We start from the raw sequence: 13,752 nt of genomic DNA on the forward strand, positions 1-13,752 counted from the left end.
TATCAGAAATGAGAGAAATTTCAGTGCATTTGCTTAAAGAAATAAACATTGATTTTGAAATGGACGAATTGGTTAACTTATGAAGCAGGAGTTACTGGTTTGATAATTGGTAGCCAGATCCTGTCCAATGTTAACAAAATGATCACTGCATCATCTAGCAACATTCTTGGCAGTCTAGAGATCGTCCAAGTGTTCCTCTGGATAGTTTTATTTTCATCAACAGTAAGACCTTTGTTGATGTTTTAAAAAAGTAAGATCGGATGCTTTTTTGCTCATTTGAAGTTGATGAATCTCTTACGAGGAGTCAACTGTGAACTATTTTCAAGCGCAAAGAATATGTTTCCTCCGACTGTACATTTGAAATCAAACAAAAAACTGAAATTCGTCGATATGACACTGATCGTGGACGATGTAATTCACTTATCTGTGACAACGTCGTAATTTAAATACAAATGAAGTTCACATGCATATTATCTATAATGCGTTAATGGCACCTAATTATACTTTGTCCCTAAATTAGCTGGAGTGATATTGACCCTCTACGCAGGGTATATGTGCATACATCTTATCAATAGATAACACTTTAAAAACAGCTAAGTGTACTTTGATCTAATGTGAGGGTTTAATACCGGCGTGCATACCAGTTTCAGTTTTATTTTAACATCCACTTAATAAATGGTGGCACCGATTTAAAACCCCATCCCAAACATCAGTGTGTTAAGTACTTCTCGCATGATCCATAAGGTCCTTTTTCTATGTAAGGTTTGTCAGTCAATTTAACTAGTGTTAATGTAGGCGATGTCTTGTAATGTATATATGGTGCATCAGAAATACCACTCTAGACATACATTGGCATTCCTTGTTGGTTTCTTGGCAAATATTTGCATTTTCCCTTCGATACGAATGGAACGGCAGTGACGTGGCCAGATGTGGGAAGGTTGTACGGGGGAAGCAAAGGCCTGTAAAGACCAAAAAAAAAAAGAATTACAAAGAAAAATAAATCACTATATTAAATATGATACTCGATAGGCTACTTGATTTTATAGCTCGGCGTTATCTAATTCTCAGAAGTAATAAAATTTGTAATACTAGCACGAAATTTCAATGAAAAATTACGTTTTATTTCAAAGACGACGGTTTTTCAAATGTCAGTGCGTCGAATGGAACTGATTGTGATCTTTAACTGTTTATATGAAGTAGAGACTGGGGACAAATGCGTGTACCCACATACACGTTCTTTGATATATTGTTTAAATGTTCCATCTCCTTAAGGAACAGAGAAACGCATTCAATGTGTTAGTCATAGTATGTATGTATGTGTTTTAGCAGGATCTCGCAAAGAAGCCATCATTGGATTATCAAAGCCGCAAGCTGACCAAAGTCAGTCTCTCAGATTCATATTTAACGTCCATGATTATAAATTGTCAATTGTCAACAACTCTGTAACTGGACGACATACATTAATCTTGGAGTGACTCGAACACGGGACCTTATGATTGAAAGGCACCGGCGTTAACCACCACACTCCCAACAAAGTAAGATGGAAAGTAGTTTTTTTTTTAATATAATGACACCGTTGAGTTCCCAGGAAGTACAACGAGAAATGTTAATCAAACGAACAATGTTTATTGTGCACAGTAGATGGTACTCGGAATGAAAAGATATTACAAAACTGAACGTTGAAATGAACTCTTATACAGTCGATCTCGTAACGTGTTGCTCAGACGGGAAGTTTAATATATTCTTCTCACTAGAAAATGGCTTAACTCGTATGTAGTTAAAGATTTTTTGTATTCACCATTTTATTTTTCATTCAACTGGTCCACGTTGTGGCTGTAGTTAGCATGGTTTTTTTTTTCTTCAAGAAAATTAATTGAAGTAAAAGTCCCACTTTGGACAGCATTACAATAGACCAGACAATACCTATTAGTTTCCGTCATTTCAAAGGATATGACTTTAATTAACAATTATGCTACTATAGTCACTCTGTATATAAGGAAAGTAATTGTTTTCTCTGGAATTTGTTCAAATAAATGAGATATACCGAGTTTCAAATATCGGCGCTTTCAAGTGCAGAATGTTTTCTGTAGATTAACACACAAGGCGATTAATTTTGGTTGTTGCAGTGCCAAGTGCATATTATACGTAATGCGTATATTGGTCTCACAACTGAGAGTGCCTGGGTCAATTTTCCTACAGTAATGTGTGATACATTAGTATGTGAACTTCGTAAGGAGGAACGCAAGACATTTTGTACTAAGTCTTACACGATATTCCCAATTTCCGTCAAAATATTATCTCTTGGAAATCTGGTGCAGTTATAATAACTACCGATACCCGAATCCGGCCAAGTCCGCAACCTACAGCCCAAGCTATTCTCCTATCAATTACTGTAAGTGAGTCATATCGCTTTCATCGCTTACTTTAAGTGATAGGTTTACAATCGAAGATGACGATAAGATCACAAACTTAAGTACAGATATATCAAAGAAAATGAGAAAACAAAACGAAACATTTCATGAAAGTTGAATGACGGAACAATATTCCAGACGGAATTGTTTAAGAATTTTTGGAATACACGAAGAACCTAACGTAAATATCTATAAAAAGATTAGGAACCTGGCAGAAAGACAGACAGTCAACAGAACATTAACCAAAATTATTAAGCTAGTTATGGTCACAGAAAAATTAATATGTTTCAGACTGGGTGTTTAACGTGTCCTATTGTTGCCAAATGAATAATTATACTTAACATAAACCAATTCCTTGTTGTGGAGGTTACATTTGTGTTGCAATGAATATGTACATAACGTTTTCTTGATACATACTGGCTTATACTTTTATACCAAATTTAATAACACATTTAAGTTTGAGTTTATATCCCATAGAGCAAGGCTGTGCTGATGACGTACTACAGTAAAGATGGCGGCGTGCTTACCAAATGATGAAGTGGGGAAATCACATTCGATAAGTCAACATAATTGTTGTACTACAGCAGAAAGTATTAAGGTGTGTAGGCCTTGCAATAATGACATTATACTGAATCATTGTGCACAACTTACGTGACGATTGCATCGGTTTCTTTGTTAAAAAACGGCAATGTGTGATCGCTGTCTGATGTACAAATTTACAATGTCTTCAGATTGACATGACACTGTACTCAGTATACGGTAGTACTGGTACAGTAGTATGTTACGTACTTACAGTTTACACACAAGTACACAGCAATGTTTGTACACAGTGTCAGTAGGCCTACAGCGTTAGGAAATTTTATGATCTAGCTAGACTAGAGGCCACGGTAGCTATTACTAATACTATTACTAGGCTACTGAGCCTACCTCATTTCATGATTTATGCAAACCTAGCAAAGTACAAGCTGTAGGCGTGTTGTACTAAAGTATATTATAAGGCAATAGGGCTAGGACTGATGGATGGCTATGCAGTGCTGAACCCTAGGCGTAGGCCCTGCAATGGAATTCGCGATCTTTCGTTTTCCACCTTATGTTATTGAAGCGACGCATTTACCCGACTGACAATCTTAACTGAGTAGTACGTCATCAACACAGCCTCGCTCTGATTGGCTAAACTCCACGTACACTGCCCGAAAGGTTCAGGAAAAAAAATCGCGCTCCGGCAGTGATTTTTGTTTTCCCAAACAGGTTTACGATTACAGAGTTTTCAGCCAATCAGATTGTTCATGGGTCAGCACCAATAATGACCATGGCTTGGAAGTTCGAAGGCATACACTGGAATACACACTTACATCTAGTAACGGGGGTTCCCTTCAATCGCCCTAACTTAGCTTTTAATGCTTGGATCACATGTTGACCTTACTTATATCCATTGGGTTCGTGTTTACGTTATTTAAGACTCGTGAGCCGTTCTATTGAAATCAGTATTCGTTTCGTGGAATATGTACGTTAAAATCAAATTCACGACGTAAGTTTGCGAATTTTGAATGAATATACGCAACGCAGTATAGTCTGCAGTATTATACATTTCCGTCACTTCCCTGTGTACACAGTTATAATGCATATAGGCCCACAGCACATGTTTGATGCACCCTGTACGAAAATTTCACTGTGCAATGTTATCGATTAATACATTCACATAAAACTTCGATTAAACATCGATAGTAGATCATACAATCATAACAAACTAGTGTGATAAATATGTTTTAACCAATTCCAAAGATACGAAAAACTTTCGGGTTTATATTTGTTGCAACGATGGATGCAGACATACGAAGTGAAGGTTTAGATGCTGATTTACACACAATTGCAAACCAGTTTGAGAAAAAAATCGCTCCCCGGCATAAGCATATATCACTATAAATCTCACTTTTAATGCTTTATAGACCAGTTGTGCAAATGTTCCTTTTGTGGTGAATGTCTCTTTATGATTATGTATGTATCAAACGAAAAATCACAATTTTACAGCAACAACACCAATTAGTCACTCAACGCATCAACGAGAAATCTAGCAAACATATTGCATTCTTGAAATCATGGTATCCCCTAAAATAACATACTGCGTCAAGCATGTTCAAAGGTTCTCGGGGGCTTCTAGTGGTGTGTGTGACACATATCAAAACTCGGTCAACAGTCGGTTTCAGAATTGAATTCAGTAATGTACACACATGCAAGTTATATAAATAAAGAAAATTGAAAAACGAAGAAACAAAACCACTATCTATGTTTCTTCCTAACGTCTGCACTTTCCAAAACTTGGAAAATAATAGACTGAGAAAATGCAACAGCTTCTAGTGTAACTTTGCAATTCAATCCCTCTAAAATTTTAATTTCTCTTATAAATCAGGTTATTTCTTGACTTTAAAGTCACTTATTGGAAGTTAAAGATACCTGCAAACTCTGAAGCTGAAGTCCATGATTCCCACTAGCGCTTCGAATACATTCCAGAGAACTACAATATTTTTGTGTTTTAGAGTATCCACGAGGGATAAACAACTGTAACCAAATGATAAAGCTTCCAGGGGTGTTGCTTTTTGACCCCAGCTACGCTCTGAGAATGTAAGAGTAAATTATTTTCTAAAATGGAGATCATAATTCTGCTGTGCTTTTCGTATCAAGTTTAGATATGGCGTGATGGTTGCAAATTAGTGCATGATTTTTATTTTTAATTCCATACCCGCTTACCACGTTGTTTACAGTATAAAGACAGCCTACCTGCGCATATAGGTCTAAACTGAGGCACTTCGAGCGATACGAAGATCCTATCAGGTGGAAAATGTGGAAATTCGTCAGCTCAATAGTGCCAGTATGAAATCAAATTAAACGTTATACGCCGCGGCCCACAATACCCGTCAGCCCCGCTTTTCAAGGTTTTAAGCCCATTATTTGTTCAGAATTTGAAAATGCACATTCCTCGTGAATAAATTCACTTGAAAACATACCCATAACGTTGCAAAAATTGTATCTATGGACAACCAATATAGAAACCTCCTTCAAACCCTAACAGACCGGTAAGGCCATCAGCTGAAGCTCAAAATGTGGCTGTAAAATCAGTTTCGTTCCAGCAACACCGGGTCTAGACTTTTAATGCATTTTTGGGTAGTTTAATGCATCACAAACATTATATCAAAAGTTCTCCAAAAAATTTCCTGCAGTATTTTTGTAACGCACCCTTGAAATTGGGTATGTTATGTAGACATTACGTGCTACGATGCTATGTATTAGGAACACATGTGCTAACGTTAGATTTGGTACAGTGGTGCATACATACCACTCTTTTCTTATATGTTTAATTACGACTGATATATTTTTTTGTATAATAGTTGGGTCAGGGTTACAAGAATGGTGGAAGAGGATTCTGGTCTAAGGGTCAGTGAGGGTTGTTTTCAGGCATTACCCCCCCCCCCCCCCTCCATTTTCGCCAAAATGGTAAAAAATCACATTTTCAACTTTGAAATATGAAATACAATTTTTGCACATTATAACTTAAGGGTTTTAATTATGAAAATGTACCACTTTTAATAAACTCAGATATAATGCTTTGTAAAAATCAAATATTTTTAGATTTTCCCCCTATGTTATGAATGCATTTCGTCTGTGCATGTATGTGTAAATATACACATATAATGAAAAGTTCCTCTCCATAATTGTTACACTCCCCATCCAAACTGTTTTACACATGTGACCCCCTCCCCCTCTACTTTACATGTAGCTAAATCCCTAGTTACAGTGAGATGTGCCAATGCCCCAAGACCAGTGAGTTATTTCTTTTGTATAAATCAATATATAAGTTGGCACACTAAGACATCATGGCATATCGTAGATGTGAAATAAAGTTAGTCGGTATATATCCGTTACCTTAGTACTCTTTCTACAGTCTTCTGCAAAACTAGGTACTTTCTCCATGTTACGGAAACAACATGTTTATAATTCGCATTCCTGCAAAAAGTGTTTCCAAGGGAGTTAACGTATAAAAGAAAAGATCGACAAGGTTTCGAATGGTATTTTGAATAATAATAGTCCTATATTCTACAAATAATATGGATAATAAAGGTGAATGGTACAAATAAGTGAATAACGAAGACACTTAACTTAAGCCCCAGATAGAAAGAAATAATGTATCTATTAAGACTGGGTCGATACACTCAATGGTGTAGTAGAGCTGGGCCTTTGCGATGATTCAAGATACAGGTTCTTCATCAAAAGGCGCGGCGAGGAATTAATAAGTGATTAAAAGTTCATCGAAGGACAGTTGTACTAGTTATAACAGGATCCACTTCAATTCACTGCATGGAAGTCAGATATGGTATGGAAAAGGGAAAGAACATTCCGTAGTAGAGGTGAAGATAATTAGATGAAATAAAAGTCACGAAAGACTTGAATATCCTTCAGTCAAAACTTGAACAGATGCACAAAACGTGTTAACAATATGAATAAAACAGGTAACGAAATGTTACGGCAAAACAATAAAGAACCGTGATATTGGAACAGGGTCAGGGGCGATGGTTCCCCAAAAACAGTATAAAAACCTCTGACTGGTTTCAGGACGCGGTATTTGCGTCATCGTCATCAGTAAATGTAGTTGTGAATATGCAAGAGGTAAAGCATGCCCATAACACCCTCCCCCCTCCCCCCTCCCCCCTCCCCCCTCCCCTCTCAGCAAAAAAAGTGTGATTTGAAGAAAATGTGGATATTTATCATAAGGTGTCTGGTAGGTAGGGTAATCTACGTAAAACTACTAATAGCTAAAATGAATATAATGAATAAGATCGTGTTTTCTGGTTCCTTTAAACTCTGGGGAACAAAATAATGACAACATGACTTTGAAAAATTTAACCCTCTTCACAAACTTCAAACTTGATTAAAATTTCAGACTAAGATATCAAGATTTAACACCATCACAGTTCATCCTCCAAATCATCTTCCCCTGCATCAACAATCTCAACATCTTCTTGGAAGTTGCTGCAATTTCTATATTTACATAGGTCTGTACACGGTAGTTGTGCATTCATTCAGGAACATCTTCCTTTAAGACATTTGCCGACTCTACAGCTACTGAAGCAAAACATCTGGGTCAGGTGGCTTCGTCATCGAAGTGATTATAAGGTCATCATTTTCAAGTTTCCATCCATGTCCCTCTGGTGAGAGTGCATCAATCCTTTGCTGCAATGCCCTACTGTGAATAGCAGCCTGGTTGGTGCAGCGCTTAACATGCTGGATCAGAGCATCTTTTGTTGGTGGTAAACTCTGCTCTGAGGAGGAGATGAACAGAACACCTTGTACCATGAAATTGGATATTTTTGAGTCTCACATTTTATGATGGGGTACCAATATAATTACAATTCAGCTAGAAATATGTTGCAAATTACTTTAATAATTTCAATGGAAAGATTAACCTGATATTGCATCTCAAAGCGTTTAGAGAATTTTTTAATTTTCCTTGGGGGAGGACCCCCATATTCCAAAAGTCCTAGATCCACCCCTGAACACTCAATGAACCACACATTGAAGAGAGTACTTTACCTTTCAAGATCTGTATGTCTTCCTTGTCAAGAATTGTATCTAGTTTCTTCAACATAGAGAGTGGTACCTCACTTCAATGGCAACACGGTCTTTTCCTCTAATATTCATAAAATCTGGGCTCTTCTTTTTTCCGCTCTGCTGCTTGTCGAAGCAATACTTTAATAAAATGAAATATAAAAAGCAAATTGTTTTGCATTTTCTGTTGATCAAAATGTAAGTTTGAACAAATAAGAACTAAGACAATTTTATTTATATACCATGTGATCTGCTCATCTTCTATGGACAAACAAAGACACATTCAAATTTTGCAAACCAGTGTCATGCAAAAAAGAATTAAAACAGGCTTTTTTGACAGTACAGTACATTATCCCTTAATGTTATGGTTTAAATTATACAATGGTAGATTATATCTGTTACTAATAATAAAGGAGACCGGTACTTGTTCATTTTGGTAAAGGTACAGTAGACATGCTGACCATAAGACCTTGCAAACCTAACCTTATTGCACCTTTGTTACACTTATTTTATTAACTAATATAATATCTCTATCATTCAAATAAAGGGCCACAGTAAGAAAACTATGAAGCCTGTATTTAACACTTAGGCTAGTGCCCCAGATGGAGAATTTGAAACAAATTTCCGTTCCTACCACCTTATAACAAAACAAATCAGATGACCATGCCACTAATTATATTATGTTCAGGTCCAACATTGTGCCCTTTGACTTGGATTCTATCCCTCAAGGGCTACTGATCTTGCATTATGCAACTTCTCTTAACACTTCAACTACTGTATGCCACAGAAGTACAAGTAGAGTCGTGTAGTATGCTTAGGCTTACCTCCATCGAAAGTCTCTGCCTGCTGCAGCTTGTCCTGCACCCGTTTGCAACGCTGAGTAATGTATTGTTTCTTTTCCCACATATAATAAATTGAACAGACAATACACCAGAGCTTCTGCTTGGTTTCCTCGATCTTTTCCGTCAATTCTTCGTTTAAAATCATATGGGGTCTCCTCTGGAACTGTCCGTTTTCTTGCAGCAATGTGCTTGCTATCAATGAACCGTCTGTAACACTTATCGTGGAACCCCATCATACTATGCTGTTGAACACACGCTTGATCGTAGTAGGCCATGGAGTAATCACGATACGGCGATATCACTGTCTCCGCCGCTGAGATTGAGCCAATCTTTAGCGCAGGAAAGTAACTTTAGTCCATCGTTTATTCGTCAGTGCCTTGACTGCTTCAAATTTTACAGATTCAATGTGCACTGAGCACTGTAGATTTCCGTGTGTCGGAGACTGACTAGCGCCCGTGGGAGCCGCCATGTTTGTTGTTTTCTACAAAGATTGCACACAGAACTCATGGCTCATTGGACAATTTATATCACATGGTACAGATATCTCACTGGCGCACAACTTTTGAACGTAAAACGGCAGGTTTCTTAACATACGCAATACAAAATATAGTTCGATCTTTCGAGCGGAATTGCAAAAAAACTGCAGAAAAGTACATGGACAACTTTTGGATCATTAATCTTAGTTAATTTATGTATTCAATGCTGTAGAGAAATTTTAGACCCGCAGTTGCTGGAACGAAACAAGCGAATTTCGACCTTCAGCTGATGGCCTAGGTCACGAAATTGCACGAGTAGAGGGAAGTATGATGAAGAATGCTGGTTAGGGAACTTTCGAAAATTCAGACACAGTTTATTTATTGGTCTACAAATATTAAAACCTCTTATAACGACTACTATAAAACTTCGTTGAAGGAAATGAACAGATATTTCTGAAAGCGAACACTACACACATAGGCGTAGGAGGCGGGAGGGGGGAGGCTGCAGCCTTCCCCAACCAAATATCTTTGTGAAAATTCGAGCAATATGCTGAGAAGCTTTCGGGCACCTACTGAAAGAAAAAATAAATTGCAATGGTGTATAGCTAAAGAAGATCAAAAGTTTAAACCAAAATAACCTTGGTAATTCAAATAAAGTTCTAAGCTTGCCGACTATTTCGCAATTACTAACGTAAAAGAGAGTTTTGACATAATTGGACCTCCATGCTTTTTCTCCATCTAAATAAGACATTTCGTTGTTTACATTAGCATCAAGCGGTATACTGCGAAACTTTCACGGACTGTATACGGTACACGATAGCATGCGATGTAATAACCGATGCTTGCCTATATGATATTTACATATTAACATGTTGAACGCGCAAAAATTGGTTATAATTTTTAGGGCAAGTCGTTACAGCCCCCCTCCCCGCCCCCAATCAAATTTGGCTCCTACGCTTTTGACTACACACTTAGACAGTTTGGAGGCTGTTCATCCTGGAACGTCATTTTCATGCTCACTGATATGATGTAATATCTGCTGTTTGCCTTACAAATTCGAATAATTGAGATGAGACTAAAATAATGAACTTTTATCTGTTTATTGTGCAATGCCCCACATTCTTTTATTTCGAAAGACGCAAAGTTTCAAGTTCATTACACACTAAAAGCTTCGATTCTCTATCTGTCTTCGGTTTAGGGGAAATCTTGGGATGTTCATCCCTATAGATATCGCTAGATGTTGCTAGATGTATCCATACAGTACAGTGTCCTTGGTATTTGTCGGGCCTGATCTTAGGAAATTACAAAATCAGGACTAGTCGCACTCCCTGTAGGTCAGTGCACGACCTCCAGATGTCACTAATAAACACAACCCGATCACTTGTTTTCGACGAAGTGGTGTGTTGCCGGATTTTGTCAAGGTCTTGGTACTACGGGCGAAGTTCATTAATTAAGTTTCGTAACTCATCGAAAAGGGATTAGATGATTGAGGCGTAGGGTTGCAGAGAGAGAGAGGGGGGGGGGTCGTTTTCATACAGTTGGGAACAATCTCAAGAAGTGGTGGGTGCATCCGCCTCCCCCACCCTCCCACCCATGATGCGCCCTTGGATCCACTACATTATATTCGCAGGAGATGTGCTCAAATCTTCAATCGCATGCGGAATTTATTTTTAGATTCATTGTACGAGTAACGATACTAGGTTTGGGTTAACAATTAGCATTCAGGTCGGACTGTATAACATTTTATCTCTTGATGGCAGTGCTGCATCGAACGCCATATGACTAGTGCAGCTCGCATACAGATCCTGGTCTATAACGATATATATATATATATATATATATCAGGGTTCTGCCGCTGCCGGTCGGCGCCGGTCGGGCCCGACCAGCACGCTGAATTACCGACCGCCACAATCTGCCTGAGTGACTTTTCCGACCGGCACTTATTTTCGATAGGAACTCCAAAAAACAGCTCCATAGCCGGAGGGTCGAACGTACAGAAACAATCTGATTGAGACTAGGGGAAATCCAGTTCATAACTGTTCAAAATATCCAACACATCACAGTGTCATACGGGTACTTAGTAAAACTTCAACTGACTCAGTAATCCCGCAAAGAAAACATTTGTCTGCTGGAAATCCCGGCATCGTTTTTTTGCATTCGCGATGAGTTTATACTCAATGTACAACTTATTCACTTGACCGTATAGAGAAAAAAAAAACTGAAAATCAATTGTGTACCAATTGTGTACGGAAAGGTGGTAGGCTACACCTTTCAAATTTTACGAAAGATCGAGCAATTAAAGCACTTTCGAAAAATTCACGCCAAACTTGCATATCGTACTAAATGCAACTAATGTCATGTAAACAAGGCTCTAGTGCATCCATTTATGAATATACCGTAAGACCACATCTGGTGTTAAGCGGGGGGAAAAGAAAGTATTTTCTAGCATTTCCAAAAATACCGAAAAAATAATATCCTACCATAGTTAAGTGTATAGCAAATAGCCTAACCACCTCGGCGGTTATAACGGATCTCACGTAACTACAAAATCACAACTAATTGTATTTTGCGGAGTTTACGTTTTCTACACGAACATGGAAACAATATTTAGCATTGAGTTAATCATGTCAAGTGACCTAAAACATGTGATTACATCACAAAAGTTCCTGAGATGTCAGACACAGAACTCATTCAGAGGTTGTGTACAAGGCAAGCATTGCAGGCAGTGTACACCAACTTCAGTCAACTCGCGAAGATCCTGCGGGTCATCTCAACAAACACAGCTGACCCAGAGAGATTATTCTCTCAAATGAAGCCGATGTTGAATAAATGAGAGAGAATACATAATTCATTATGATTCGTCTTTATTTGGGAGTGGACTCTCACTCACTGTCCATCTAAAATTATCATCTCAGCCTGAATGATTTATTTAATAGGCACCACCGGCTGGTCTGTATTCTAGTGCTCCAGATATTTGTCCTAACTTTGTTCATTAATTATGAAAAATTCCAGACATGAGATCTCATTTCAAAGCTGTCTACATGTGGCTCAGAATACCCGGGAAGGGCCGTTTCAGGCCATCTGGGGGGTTTCCAAAACCCAAAATTTTCTTGTACGCTCCGCGCCAACCGATGGTGGCGCTCCGCTTAGATAGTCCTGCCGGCACTCAATCCACCCTGGGCAGAACCCTGATATATATATATATATATATATATATATATATATATATATATATATATATATATATATTTATATCTATTAGCAGATCAGCCACTAACCCAATCAAAACCAAAATCCAGGTTGTGGACTCCACCGGAAGGACGTAACCGCTATATTGACCTCTATATCAGCTCGGTTAGGTCACATCTCGACAAATTTATATGTTCCATTTCCGAGAATTAGATGCAATCTCGTCCTAACCTCAACAAATTGCAGCACATGGCACTCCAGACCGTGAAGAACAATACCGGCATTGTGGTGAAACCAGCTGACAAGGGAGGAGTCATTGTCATACAAGATCGCGACGACTACACTTCGGAGGCACAAGGCAACTATGCAACGACACTTTCTACCTGCAACTCAACTCAGACCCAACAGTAAACCATCACAACGAACTTAACCGCATTTTCTCAACCTTTCCTGAACGGCTCCGCCAAACCATCGAGCATCTCATACCCAAAGCTCCATCATCCGGTTGCTTCTATATGCTCCCTAAAATCCAAAATGAAGTCAATACCTGGATCCTCTGAATCGACCGCCACAATGCACATCAATGACAAAGAGATACCACCCGGACGCCCTATTGTTTCTGGTACAGGTACCCTCACTGAGGATATTTCTGGCTTCATCGATAGCCATCTACAACCACTGATGGGGAACATACCTAGTTTCGTCAAGGATACGACAGATTTTCTTCGGAAACTATCCATCGTACCCACCAGACTCCCGGCCCAAACCTCAGTGGTCACAATCGACGTATCTGCCCTATACACTAATATTCCACACGATGAGGGGGTGCAGGCATGCAAAAAATACTTATCTGATGGAAACCACCACAAGGAGTTCGCCCTACTTATAGACATAATCCTCAGACACAATGTGTTTGCGTTCATAGACAGATTATACATTCAGGCTAAGGGGACAGCCATGGGGATAAGAAAAGGCCCCAGCGTATGCTAATCTCTTTATGGCTGATTTTTAATTTAGATTTCTCGAAATTTCTACTCTTGTACCACTTTTGTACTTACATTACATTGACGATATCTTTGTTATTTGGTCTCATCGAGAACAGTCTCTCGATGCGTTTGTAGATAGCCTCAATCTGTTTTACCCTCCATTAAATTTACCATAGATAAATAAAAATCTCATGTTGCCTTTCTGGATACTCTGATCAATCTATCTTACGGTGGGATAACACATCTGTAT

This window comes from Apostichopus japonicus, chromosome 12, assembly GCF_037975245.1.
Source record: "Apostichopus japonicus isolate 1M-3 chromosome 12, ASM3797524v1, whole genome shotgun sequence".
NCBI classification, from domain to species: domain Eukaryota; kingdom Metazoa; phylum Echinodermata; class Holothuroidea; order Aspidochirotida; family Stichopodidae; genus Apostichopus; species Apostichopus japonicus.